Raw genomic sequence first — 15,519 nt, 5'->3', positions numbered from 1 at the left:
TTTCTCCTCCTCTAAAAAGTTGTGCTCCTCTCTCTCTCTCTCTCTCTCTCTCTCTCTCTCGCTTTTGCTCTCTACACTCGTGATTGAGTAGGAATTAAAGTTTTTATGAAAACCCTGACTGTTGTGGAGGAGCTTGACTCAAAGGGAATGCAAAATTATATGTGTGAAAAGGACTCACTGTGAAAGGGCTAAGATCGTGTGGAGGCTTTACACATGTGAAGTTTCAGGTAATGATCTACACCTCTCTATTAATGGTTGTTTGAATGTCTGACCCTACCAATGGGACGATCCAATCGTTTCTGCACTTTTAGTGGTATCAGAGCCTCCTGCTGGTGGAAAGACATTCTGTTTATTTCACGATATTGTATATTTGATCCATCAATTTTATTTTCAATTAAAAAAAAGAGAGGGGGGAGAATTATTTGTTTACTATTCCATTAACTGTTCACAGAATAGTTAACAATAATGCTTTATTTTATTTATTGAATTCTAAAATAAGATAAAGTATTAAACTTTTTTTTTTTGTTTATTGGATTTTTTTTAAAGGAAGACAAAATATTATAGTTGTTTTTCTTTTTATCGGTCTTATTCGTTGTATTAAACCTTTTTGGTTTTTTTAAATAAATAAAAAAAAAGGCAGCCTCCATGTTTTTGAACGGTGAACACTGTTTCCAAATAAAATAAAAAAACTGCAAAGAAGTTGTAGGTGCGGCCAAGGAAGAAAGAAAAGAAAAAAAAAAGGGTAGGGTTTGTGAAACCCTATCCATAAATTACATTTATACCCTTATAGATTAAGTCATATTTGTTTTTGTCTTAAACTTGTATGGATTTATGGCCTGGGTTTTGTGCATATATCACATGCAACTTTTGGGCTTGATATTTTTTAACTTAATGTTTTTAAGTTTCAGACCCAAATGGGCCAGATATATTTTAAAGTTCAAATGGGCTTTAATTATATAAATTGTTTTTTGAATATAAGGAGTTATGTTCTACCTAAGTTGGCTTATTCTGTTATGGGTCCGGCATGCTAATTTTTAGATTTATACCTAAATTAGCTTATAATTCAAGTGTTGGGTAGTGGTTTTAAAAATCAGTAACCCATTTGTATTAATAATCATATTTGCATGATTTTAAGGTTTAAATTTCTTTAAATTAGATTTTTTTATTGTCAAATGTTGGCAATTTTGATGTGATTTTTATAATTGTTGTTTTTTCACATTATTGAAATAAAATTGAAAGGATCAAATATACAATATGTTTGATGGTTATGATATTACTAGTGGTTATGAGATTTAAAATTAACCATGTTGATGGATATATGGATAGCATGACATGCATTTGTGTGATGGTTTGCATTTTGTTTCTCACTCCCTCTCTCTCTCCCCCCTTTTATTTTTTTATAAAAATATGTACTCCCTTTAGGCAGCCTAAGGTTTCTTCATTTTAAAGGAATGTAAGAGAATTATGTACTATTTTACTTGATCGTGAAAAGACTGGAAGAGGAGATTGCTTAGAGGAAGCAGCGGGAGATGGAAAATCAAGTTTTGTTTTATTTCAATGTAAAAGTTATCTTGGTTATAATTATTTGCATTGGTATAATCACACAATTATGTTGTACGGGAGTAATTAAAGAGGCTATGTTACTCCCACCCATCTTGAAATCAAAATGACTTGCATATGATGACAAAATCAATCTGATTCCAGATGCTATCCCACAACCACTAAGGTTTTATTTTTTATTTCATGCAGATGATTGTTTTATGATTCCTAATTACATGTGATGTATGATGATATTATCACTCTATTGTGTTTTTAGAAGAGTTCTACATGGTTTTTGACACTTTCAAGTTAGACCCATTTTCCTACAAAGAGGTTTTGAAGAATATTGATTCTGTTCAATGGAAGGAAGTCATGCGCTCTGAGATTGACTCTATATATACCAACCACATCTGGACTCTAGAGGATCTACCTCATAGTGCTACAGGATGTAAATGAATCTTCAAGAGGAAGAGAGGTGTGGGTGGTAATGTGGAACGTTTCAAAGCAAGACTAGTGGCAAAATGTTACACCAAAAAAGAAGGGGTGGATTATGATGAAACCTTCTCACCAGTAGTGATGATTAAATCCATTAGGATTTTATTATCGATTGTTGCACATTATGACTATGAAGTATGGCAGATGGATGTACAAACACCGCTTTCCTTAATGGACATTTAGATGATATCATATACATGCATCAGCCAAAAGGGTTTGCTTCTCTAGGGGAAGAAAACAACAAAGTGTGCAAACTTTTGAGATTTATCTATGGTCTTAAACAAGCTTTTAGAAGTTGGAATATACGTTTTGATCAAATCTTCAAAAGGTTTGGGTTTGAACAAAACATTGATGAGCCATGCATTTACAAAAAGTCCAGTGGGAATAGCGTTTGTTTTCTTATTCTATATGTGGATGATATCTTGCTCATTGAAAATGATGTGGGATTGCTTTCAATTGCAAAGGTATGGCTATCCAAGACATTCTCAATAAATGATCTTGGTGAAGCTAGTTACATCGTAGGAATAAAACTTATGAGAGATCGCAAGAATAGGATGTTAGGCTTATCACAATCCATTTATAATGACGAAATACTAGACAGGTTTAACATGCAGAGTTCTAAGGAAGTGTTCCCTTCAGGCATGAAATCACTCTGTCTAAATCACAATGTCTTCAAACTGTTGAGGATATTAAGGCAATGAAGAGAATCTCTCAAGCTTTGGATGTAGGGAGTCTCATGTATGCAACGTTATGTACTAGACCAGACATTTGTCATCCGGTAGTGATTGTGAGCTGTTATCAATCTAATCCAGGATAGGAACATTGGACCGCTGTCAAAAGCATCCTCAAATATTTGAGGAGAACCAAGGATTATTTTCTAGTATATGCTATTGACCAATTGTCAGTTGTGGATTATACAAACTCAGATTTTTAAACTGATAAAGATGACAAAATATCTACATCAGGAATGGTATTTGTTTTGGGAGGTGGTGTTATAGATTGGAAGGGTGCCAAATAGAAGTCAATGGTGACTCCACTACTAAGGCTCAATACTCGGCATCTAGTGAAGTAGCTATGGAAGTGGTTTGGCTCAAGAAATTCTTGACCGACCTAGGAGTGGTCCTTGAGCTCGTCGAGCATCCCATCATGTTGTATTGTGACAACCGGAGAGCCATAGAATAAGCAAAGGAACCAATAGCTCATTAGAAGAACAAGCACATGGAACGAAAATATCACTTAATTCGCGAGATTATACAGTGTGGTGATATAGCCATAGCTAAAGTTGATTCTACTCAGAATCTGTCTGATCCATTGACTAAGGGTTTGTTGCCTAATGTTTTTGAGAAACATGTTGAGAACATGGACATTAGGTTTATGAAAAATTGACTTTGATGTACAAAGTTTTTTATTTAAATTAAATTTTCTAATTTAGTTTTAATTAGCATGATTATTTATTGAGCTCAGTTTGTCCATAGGTTTTTTAACCTAAAATTGTTCATCACTAGGGGTACGATTGGACACCTTGTCTTCATGGTGGTCACATTGTGTGTACATAGAGATATTGATTTCAGGGCACAAATGTGAATGTACATACTATATGTACATTAAACTGGATCACTTGAGATTTTCACATGTGATATACTGTCGGTTTATAAGAAAATGGAATTCTCTTAAATAGTTTATGATCAATCCTTTAACCTGAGGGGTCCTTATCGATGCTGACATGTACTGCACGTTTTGGTTTGCCAACAGTTAATGTCTCTTTGACTATATATCGATGTGCTGGACTCGTAGTGTTCGGTCGTATTTGAAAGAGATTCCCAATAAGGAATCCACTACCCTTTTTAGGAGAATATCAAGGAAAGAGAAAGTCTGTATTTGATTGGATAAAATCCGGATCCGAGGGTATTTCAATAATTTTTTTTTTATATTTGAAAAAAATTAATATAAATTATTATTTTTGTTCAAAAATATTTTAAGATTTTTTTCCTAGTCCAATCAAGTATACAGAATCTTTGAAATGGCTTTTCGATTCATTAGAGACTTGACAGTATTTAACACATGCCCTATAATGAACTATGTGATATTGCTCAGTGGGGGATAGATGCATAAATAAATACTTATTTTAGATAATTATTGTTACATCTACTTGGTAGCATATGTATTGATTAAACATGTATTATGAATATAGTACAGTTAAGATGCATAGTATGCTAGGTGGAATCCCAAAGGGATCCTACCCCTTTCCTATAGGTTCAACCCATATGTACAACATTAGATGATCATGAATTCTTTTTCGTGATATACGATTTTGGATCCTCTTATGAGATGGGATCTCATTGTAGGATGGAGGAGATTGTTAGGAAAAAGAAATTAGTAATTTTTTATTTATTTAATATCTTATCAATAATGATAAGATTGGTTTTAGTGAGTGATTGATTCAAAATAAGAAATCTCTATACCAAAGTTGGGTTTATCTACAACTCTAACTAATAGGAATTTTGGTTGGAGATATATAGAAACTCTCAAAAACAAAGCAAACACACGATTCTATTTTTCTCCTCTAAAAATTCATGCTCTTCTCTCTCTCTCTCTCTCTCTCTCTCTCTGATCTACACCTCTCTATTAATGGTTGTTTGAATGTCTGACCCTACTAGTGGGATGATTCAAATCGTTTTCGCACCTTTACTTTGTTCTCTTATTGGTTTTGTTTCTTTTTCACACTGTCTTAGAGGCGCCAATGTTGTGGCAGCTACCCAGTCTCAGTGTTCTCTGGCCTGTTTTAATTCCCCTCCATTTGGATTGGGTTTGACTCTGTATGGTGACTCCGTAGGGGCTCTTTTGCCTCGTTAATAAACTGCTTTTACCAAAACAAAAAAACTATTAGAGACCACCAAAAGCCACATTGAATGGAGGTGCTCTGAATGGCCAAAGTTCCCAACTGGGGTATTTGGGAAATTTTAAAAAATCAAAGAAGAGAGATATGAAGGTGTAGTGACTTGGGTTCGAAAGAGAAGAGAATGATCTTCAACTAGGATTTCTTCTCACTCTTTAAGTCCTCCAAATGACCTTGCTTTTATAGATTAAATCAACAAGAATCTGGGTGTAAGGTAGGGTGCAAGGATCAAATTATAGAGGCTAGGCTTGACAGGCTGGGCTTGGTGGTTTAGGCTTTAAATACGATTTGATCAGCTCAGGGAACATGCCCATAGGGGTTTCAACCGGTCGGGCCGATTCGATTTCGATCAGGCTTAATTGGGCTTGAAGACTTTCAAAGGCTGCACCTTGTCCGTCCATTTAACTAATTGGGCTTAGTTATTGAGGACATTGTACGCTTTATATTCAGTCGGTCAGCCTTGGACTATAATCGGGCTACCTTAATCGGGCTTAGTCGGGCCTTAACCGGGCTACGGACATGTTTAATGTTAAACGGGCTTTAACTGGTTTTTAAACGGGTCCTCTTTCAATTGTGCTCTTATATTCCAGTCCACTCATGCAAGCCCAAAAAATTAACAATAATTCAATAAATGATACCAAATATAACCATTATTTAAAATATGAACATGTCTTTACTTTTTAGTTTTTACTCTTTAATTTGGGGGATAAAATAGGTATTCTACAATGATTAAAGGGTTGGGTCAGGCCGGTGCACAATAAGCTGGTCTCGATCGGGTGTTATTAGATCGGTCTCGATCGGGCCCCCGATAGTCCAAGTAACAAAACCGAGACCGACCATTTGTAAATGAGCCGGGCTCAAGCCCGACACGTTTAATAAACGATCCAGGCCAGGCCGGTCTATAAACGGTCGGTCCCGATCGATTTAGTCTTGTCGGGCCACGAATTGACACCCCTACATGCTCGGGTCTTCTGTGTACGGATTAAATGAGATGGGACTGGGGCAAGTGAGGACTTGGCCTGGCTCAAACATAAACACAAGGCCTCGAGTCAGGCTGGGTTGCACCGTAACATTTACCCCTAGTACAAAAAACTAAGGGTGTCAATCGGCTCGGTTCTAATTATTTGATTAGGTTTTGATTCAGTTCCAAATAATAAGGTGGACCAGAACCAAATCAAGAATCAACTCAATTCCATATTTAGATACTTAAGCCGATTCAATTTGACTCGATTCGATTTTGGTTCCAATTCAGTTCTGATATGCAGTTTAATTCAGTTTTGTATATCGGTTTTAATTCGGTTATGAAAACAGTTCCACTTTTGGACCATGACTGTGATGAACCAAAGGCCATAATGGGCTCAAGTTATGAGCCTTATGGCCATTGCTAGCTCCAAATTTGTCTTAGCCTGTAAATATGTGATAATAAATTGCAAAAAACACTTATCACCTAAAAAATCTCTCTTAACAATACTAGGGTTTTTTCATTTTTCTGGTTTTAAGAGCAATTTGGTTCGGTTTCGATTCGAACCGATGGTTCTTACACCCTAAACTGAAACTGAGGCAAACCAAGGTCCATACTCACATACTCAAACCGAATTAATTCGGTTCAATTCGATCCGGTTAATTTGGCCCGATTTTGGATTCGGTTTGAAATTGACCCCCTTTCAAAAAACCCTCCTTATCAAACCTTAGAAGCTTAGAGGGTTAAGTATTCTTAGTAATGGGCAACGGGAAGAACAAAATGTGTTTTCCAAAGAATAGGCTAATGCTCAAATGGGTAAATAAATAACAGATATATTCCGGCATAATTTTTCCTATTTCAAGTTGAGTGGATCAGAGATAGTACAATCTAGGGTAGTACTCACCGTTTGGTGTCTTTCCCATTTTCTCAATCCTCGTCCCCCATTGACAAGTTACTCTCATATATGAACATGTTGTTATACCATGTTTGTACATTATTTACCAACTATAGTCATTGACCTTAATGTAATCTTTATAGAAATTTATAACTTTATTTTCAAAATTAAAGTCGTATCCTTTAGAGCCAAGTCTAGATAAATATAAGTTTATATGAATAAACGGTACATAGAGAGTGTTTATAAGGTCTAAGTGAAATCTGGTATCCATAATAAGTCTGAAAGTGTTGATTGCTCAAACTTTGAACTCTATCCGGTTACCCATTTAGACTCTACTCCCGCATTCTGTTGGACTCCGAGTTGAAAAGAATCCATGGATAGAATAAAAAACGGCAATGATAGTTTTGTCCATAGGAGCAATTTAGACAATTCTGAACATAAGAGGTTCTTAAGCTCAATTCAAATTCTGATTTTTTGTTATACATTCAGATATTCAGAATAGAAAGGATTAAAAGATCCTATCCTAACACTATTAGCCAAGTCCACTAAGCATACTGTAGGATGATTAGAGTCCTTACATTTATACACATACGGATAGAATTGAATTTAGCAAAAATGTCCCAAAAGATAGAGACCGAAAGAAATGGCCAAGAAACGTTGGAAGGCTGTGGAATAGGCTGAAGTAAATCCCTGCAAGAGAACCATACTTGACCGATAGTCCACCCCTTAGATGCTGCCAATCATAGACCCTGAAGGATGCAAAAGGCTTCGGTCTCCACAGAGGAAATAGTAGTAGAAGTCCCTACACATTTAAAACCTGGAATTTTTCTTGAAAAATAATACCAAAAGCTCAACCTGAAGTTTTGTCCCAACCATTAGTAAGACCAACACAAACTATTATGCGATGGTTCAAAAAAGGGAGAGGGTGGGTATCTTCCTATGATGTCTGCAGGATCATCTGCAAGTGAGTGACAACATCAAAAGAATCAGTAAAATGAAATAATTTCAAATAAGAAATCCAACGACTTGGTTGTTTGTTATACATTCTCGTTCACAAAACTTGGATCATTATCAAAGAACGAGGCTCATTCTAGAATGGGGTTTTAATCCATTCCATGTTCTTCTTTTGTAACCCAAGAGATTAGGCTGGAAATCAAGGGACCTGGTTATTGAGACTAGTTTGGAAGGGATTGTGAAGCGAAACTCGTTGGATAGTGTAATCTGATCTTCTCTAATTGAGCTACTCCAGGGCCTTTCTGTGGCTACTTAGGTTTGTCTGAGTTGGTCTTTATTCCTTTCCTTGAAGACCTTATACAACTATTCCATTTCCCATGCTTGGTTCTCCAAAACAACTGATCCCCATCTCTTCTCTAATGAAATTTTCATCGAAAGCAACTTCTTGATTCCCTCCTTTCTGTTAACGAGAAATCTCAAATGCACCTTTTAAGTTGTTTCCCACCCTACCCTCCCAAGTAGTTACTGCATGGCTGGATCGGATTTTGAAGATTTATGGCAAATAGTAGATTTTATTCTTTTCTCCCCTATTTCTTGGGTTCAATTTGAACCTCTCTTGGCCAAATTGGTTGATTATACTTATTAAACAAAATTTTCCCATTAATTATTAGATGAAATGCATACATATATATTCTAAAACCAAGAATGCATTTTAACTTAGGCATGTATCATACAATGTTAGTATTGTCCATTCTTAGAATGAGAATGCATACCAAATACATCCTATGTTTTGTTTATTTTGTGTCAACTTGGGCTCGGCAATCAGGTTTTTTGTATTTTATACCGCACATGAAAAACAGGTGGAATGCATTCAAATCATTAAAACACATGGACAATACACCTCATACATTTTCCCTAGAAATTATATGATTTTTTTTACAATTTTAAACATAAACAATTAAAATATCCCTTTAAAGGGCAAAACGGTAAAATCACAAAACCCGATTTCTGAAACTAAATTGGCTCCAACCAAAGGCCATATAAATGAAACAAAACATGATCTTTCATCTCAGCAAAAGATCAGAACTTGATTTTAGACCCTTTCTTTAACTAAACCCAACCATGATTAGACAATCACACAGGCAACAAATTTATGACAAAGATTTACTGGTTTTGGGAGAAAGTATATAACTCGGACATGAGAAACTTCCACAAGATGACGAGGAAAAGCTATCTAATGGGATATGTCCTCATCAATATGTGCCCTTTGAGAGAGTATTCCTCCATTATGTGTCCATAGTTGTATCGATTGTATATGCCCTAGCACACCTAGGCCTTGGGCCTGGCAGTTTCCATTGTTCAGTGGAGTTACTGTCTAAGGGTTGGTTACTTGATCAATTCCTCTCAAGTGCATTGGTATTTGTTTTGCACCGATTTCTTTACTTTCCAAGAAGTGGGGTCATGATCCCCTATCGACTCCTTTATTGGTCTGTGCTTAGCTTCTTTGTGGATCTACTTTGTAATGGTCAATAGGCCCTTGAACTTGAAAAGAAAAAATTATATCTGCCTTGTATAGAAAAGTAAGCCAACCTTAAACACTAAATTGAATGGAATATTATCAAATTATGGAGTCAATTATTTAAGCAATCTACATTTCGGAGTGACCTGAGCATGAAATCAACCCCCCCTTCCAATCTCTCCTTCAAACTGAAGGCCACCAAATCATTACTCCATCTTCATAGATGATTCTTGGTGTGAGTCATCTATCTTGAACAGAAGGGGTAATTATTTGGGACTTAGGGGATTTCGATTTTGCAGCAAAATATAAATCAGGTACTGGTTTCTGAACTACTGCAACCGAACTTGAAGCTATACACAACAGGTCTCTATTAGCACAAGCATTTCAGCTCCAACAAGATTCTTTTGGTTCGAACTACCACAATGTGATCACTACTCTTAATGGGATTACTGCTTCTTTAGATTGGGCATTGTTAGGACCTTATAGATGAAGTTTTGCACATATGTTCTTTCTCTTCTTTTTTTTTGGCCTTTTTCACATGCAGGACAAACAATGCCCTTGCTGGGCTTTGCTGAAGTTTCAGAACTACTTTATAATGAACCTTTTACAAGATAAGATAAAATTTTACTTATTGAGAGAAACAATAAGTTACACTTTTGGAGCAAAAGGGTAAGCATGGTTGACAACCAGTAGTTATTAAAGAACCAAGTTTCTCTTCACCCATTCATTCCCTTCATCATGAGTAGGAGTGCCGAAAAGCCCAATCAACCCGAAGCCAACCTAGTCTGCCCTAAGCTCAAATAGGGTTTGGGCTAAATTGTTCAACCTGCAAGGTGGGCTTGGACTGGGATTTTGAAGCCCAGGGCTAGGCCTGAGTTGAGGCATTGCACAAAATAAAACCTGTGTATAAAAATATATATCACCATTGACACACCAAATTCATATAATTATACCACCTAAACTATCACACCTATATTCTTGCAATCCATAAATATTTTTAATTCATCATTGCATACCACCAACCCTCAATATGATTTATTACATTAATGTATTTATTACCTTTTTTTTTAATTCATCACATTTCAATCGTCAATCAAAGTTTGGTTGGGTTGGGTTGAGCCCGACAAGATTAGGCCTAAGCTATGATATATCCCAACCCGACTTATGATTGGACTGAGCCTGAGTTAAGTAAAGAGACCTTAGAATTAGACTGAAATTTTAAAAAATTAAGTCCAACCCAACTCATTGGCACCCATAATTTTGAGCATTGGTATCATGCCAAAAGTGGAGGGGTAGTTTTGACCCCAAACAATAGAGGGGCAAGAGTTTAAAATAGGACAAAAGTGCCATCACAAGATTCTTCCTCCGAACCATCGCCTTTATTAAAATAAAAGAAAAAAATAAAAAATCTTATCTCTCCATAAAAGTCAAAATCTAGAACCAAAGGTAGAGAAGTCAAGAATTCCTAATGATTGTGACTCGTCAGTGTTTGAGCATGGGATCAAATATGCAAGTAGGCAACTGCCATGAACCACGACACCCCAGTCTCCCAGTCTCTGCACCAGAAAATAAAAAATAAAAAATCAAATATGCCAGTAGGCAGTTCTTTTTTTATTTAATTTTTGAAGAAAAAAAAAAAGCATAAAAGGCACTGTGGTTTCTATATCTAGACATAAAGTGGGGGAAATAATTATTTTACCCTTAATGAAAGGTAAAAATTCTACCCTTGTTGATGTTTTTACATGCAATTTTCATTGGTCTCTATGTTAGTAGGGTCGCGCCGCCTTTCACCTGCCTTTCACAGAACCCTCTCTCTTTTTAATATATTGTAGAGAGAGAGAGGAAATGAAATAACATCTTTGAATGGATAACATTAATATATATAGACACTAGTAAAAGGACATGTGCAAATACACGTGGTTGAGAGAGAGAAAGATGTATTCCAATCATATATGATATCCATTGAAACAATTAGTAATTTAAGATGACTATTAAATTTCAAATAATGATAGTCAATTACAACATATTTTTAGACAATCAATGGTAAGAGAGAGACCTCTCTTTAGTAAAATGTCTCTCTGTCTCTCTCTAAGAGATTTAGTTACAAGCTATCGAGGATGGGTTCTTTAGTTTAGGAACCTTGAATGTGGATGAAAATAACCTTGGAGTCTCTGAAGAGGGAACGACGTTGACGCCCTTTCTTTTTAAGCTCTTTCTATAACCTTGGTTACAACCAGAGAAATCGAGAGTTCAGAAGCTTGTTAACGGTAATGTAATCATAATCACCAATTCAACATTGTGTAATCAAAAATGATTTTCTTATAAGGTTCATAAAAACAATATCACAAAAATAGAAGATCAATTGAACATGATTGAAAGACCTGTAGAACATATTAATTCTTGGTATTAATGGTTTGTTTGATAGTCTCAGCTCTTTCTTTCATAGACTTCTTTACTTGGCAATTTGGGGTCACTTTGTTACAGATATCCAATGTTGAGGGGATCCCTTTTTAGCCATTTATTTTTTTAGATAAATCTAGAAGCAATCAACATGCATCTAGTAGAAAAAGTTTGTCCATTAGAAATTATTAGAGCATCTAATGTAAGTCCTACGTGCTCAATTGAATCTCCAATTAAGCAGTGGTTGTTGGGAACTTGGGACTCAAAGAGAAGTAAGAGTTGGTCAGATTGCATGAAAATAAAATAAGGGATTAAATTGGAGATATCTCTGAATCTAAGATCCAACCAACTCTAAAGTGAAACTTAAGTAATTGCAACCCTCAAATATTCAAAATATACAATTTAACAGCATCCAGAAACCAAATTGACACCGTAGTCACTATTAATTTTTCAAAACCAAAACCCCACCAATCCCATATAAGAAACAGAACTCACGAGGATCACATTATTGAAAGAATTTTTCAACATTTGCAAAAGAAAAACAACAACGTAAACATCAAAACCTACGAAGCAAAAAATCCTCAAAATCAGAATGAAAGAAGCAATGAAGCAAAATCCAACCAGTGGTGAGAGCCTTGATTGTCCCAACGTGCCTTCATCTGAATCCTTAAAGACTTCTTCAATCGATCGAGGATTATGAAGCCCTGAGGTCCTTTTATACTTGAGACAAGTTAGAGTGTTAACCTAACATTAGATACGATAAACCCATAAATGAATGAAGAAAATTGAACATTTAAAAAGTATGGATTAAAAAAAAATCTTGAAATTACAGATTTAAGTAAATTCCCAGATAACCTAAATCAGAAAACATATTAAAATCTGCAGGTTTACATCCATAAAGAGTCGGGAAAAAAAAAACAAACAAATTTTAGAAGATAAGAAGTGCATTATAGGATCAAGAAGTGAAGACGAATATCTTAAATTAAATCATTGGATAGAAAAAGAAAAAGCTAAAGAACTGTATAAGAAACCTTACAATAGCTTACCTGGAGCCAAATGAATAACAGAGAAAAGAAAGCTCTCTTAGAGTAGATTGTGGGCATTGGGAGAGAAGACCAAAGAGGAGACACAACTCTCTAATTTTTTTACCTAATAAAGGGGAGAGAAGAGGGAAGATTTTATTTACTAATAAATAAGATAAGAGACGTAAGAAATACATGGGGGGAGAGAGATTCTATTTCCTGATAAAGGAGAGGGAAGAGTTTCTTTACTAATAAATAGGTTAAGAGAAAGATTGGGAACGTGTATGAGAGAGAGAGAGAGAGAGAGAGAGAGAGAGAAATAACAGACGTTGGGTAGAGGCAGGAACGTGTGTGAGAGAGAAAAAAAAATATTTCTGATTTTTCTTTCTAATAAAGGGGAGAGAAAAGGGAAGATTTTATTTACTAATAAATAAGATAAGAAACGTATCAAAAAATTAATAAATACATGGGGGAGAGAGATTCTATTTTCTAATGAAGGAGAGGGAAGCGTTTCTCTACTAATAAATAGGATAAGAGAAAGATTTGGTGGAAATATTCTGAGCTATTGTTGTAAGAGACAAAAAATTGAGAAATCCTGAGATATTGCAGTTGATTTTTTTGTCTTCTCTGTCGTATATATAAAGAAGGATTCCATGCAGTAAAAACTTTTAAAGTCGATGAAAGATCATTAAAAGATACCGTTTTTATGCAATAAATCTCTCCATCATTTTGTGCCTATTTTTTTTATCCCTTTAATACGTAATAATGATAATTAATGACACCCCTTTTTCCTCCACATTTATAGAGTGAGTGAGAGAGAGAATTATAGAGAGAAAATACCCCTTTCCTCCACGTTTAGATTTTGTAAGGGATGGAATGAGAGATTTTATGAGCCTTTTTTTTTTTTAATGGTATATCTCTCTATATTTACCTTTTTAATATTTCCATAATTATTTATAATTCTCTCTATGGAGAATCTCCCTCCATTGTGCTCCACGTTTTTTTCAAAGAGGATGAGAGAGAGAGAGAGAGAGAGAGAGAGAGAGAGAGAGAGAGAGAGAGAGAGAGAGAGAGAGAGATTTAAGGAGGAATATTAGATACCTTTTTTTAAATCCTTTTTAATATTTAATTAATTATTACTCTCCTTTCTCCTACACGTTTAGAGAGAGAGAGAAATAAATAGAGAATTATGGAGTTTATTATTATTATTATTATTATTATTTTGGTATATCTCTCTCCATAATTGTTCATTCCATCCCAATCTCCATAATTCTCTCTATTTCTCTCTCCACTCTCCCCCTTTCTCCTCCACGTTTAGAGAGAGAGAGAGTGAGAATTATAGAGTTTATTATTATTATTTGTTTCATCTTCCATTTTGAGGGGTGAGAGAATGGGTGGATTTAGGGTTTATAATTATATGTCTTTTTAATACTCTACTCTTCCCCTTTCTCCTCCATGTTTAGAGAGGGAGAGAGGGAGAATTATAGAGTTTATTATTATTATTTGATTTATCTTTCATTTTTAGGGTTGAGAGGATGAGTGGGTTTAGGGTTTATAAGTATATGCCTTTTTAATATTGAATAATTATAATTATATGCCTTTTTAATACTCTAGTCTCCCCCTTTCTCCTCCACATTTAGAGAGATAGAGAGAAAGAATTATAGGGAGTTTATTATGATATTTGTTTTATATTCCATTTTGAGGGGTTTTTGGTCAATTGGGGATTTTTTTCGATGTTTTTTGGTCATTTGGGAATTTCTTTTGGTAGATGTAAATGATTTTTTAGTCATTTTGAAAAAATATACCAAAGACAGGGAGTACATACTTTTATATAGTAGTATGACATATATCTAAAACCTTTGTTTTGTGACCCAAAAGTTGTTATATTTACTTTAAAATTAAATGATCCATTCGAATTGTGTGCTAAAACCATATGATATTAGGGTAGTCACATGATCAAAAGATATTCTAAAACCCGATTCTCAGAAGAAAAAAAATCAGATACTAAGTATCTGAAAGAAAAATACAAATCAAATATCTAATTATTTGTTTGACAAAAAATACTATTGTTTTGTATTGAGATGTTATCGCATCAACTAGTGAATCAGTATTGGAAGGATGCTCATGAGAGTAAAACACGCGATGGATGTGGGATGCAGCCATGGGAAAATCTGGAGTGATTCTAGTGACCTTCAAAACCTTTTGAATGATTATAGAACCAAAACTTGGTCACTAAGCTAAATTCCCCTTTTTTTGGAAGTCCATAATTTTTCCGTCTAATCTTGGTTTTTGTCTTTAAAACAGCAAATGATGTGGTTATACTTTTAAGACATGAAGATTTTTGGTTTCTCACTAAGAGGACATTTTTTTGTAACATTAACTCTTATAAAATGTATATTCTCTCCTTGCCTATTAATGAATTTTCTTTTCTTATGATTTAAAAAAAAAAAAAAACCCCTAGCAAGCCAATGTTCTAGGTTCATCTCATGAACCTAGCAGTAAGCAACCCTAAGAATAATAATGATAATAATAACAATAATAATCAGGGAAGATGAATGCTATCCATCTGCATTCCTTACGTCAAGATAACAACCATGGTATCAGGTGGCAGGGGAAACTTTTCACAACCCTTGGTTTCAAGGCTACAGAGGCATCTTGGCACAATGTTTGGGGGTGGGGAAAGCGGATGGATAGTATTATCTCCCAAAAATTAATAATAATAATAATTAAAAAAAAAAAAAGGAGTAAGAAGATAGAAATGCATCCTATAGAGCAAAAATAATGAACATACAATAGCTCCAACCTATAAGAAGACACCCTCTTAAATAATAATAATAA

The sequence above is a fragment of the Macadamia integrifolia genome, unplaced genomic scaffold, assembly GCF_013358625.1.
Source record: "Macadamia integrifolia cultivar HAES 741 unplaced genomic scaffold, SCU_Mint_v3 scaffold944, whole genome shotgun sequence".
NCBI classification, from domain to species: Eukaryota; Viridiplantae; Streptophyta; class Magnoliopsida; order Proteales; family Proteaceae; genus Macadamia; species Macadamia integrifolia.
The sequence above is the reverse complement of the archived record's forward strand: the minus strand, read 5'-3'. Positions refer to the sequence as shown.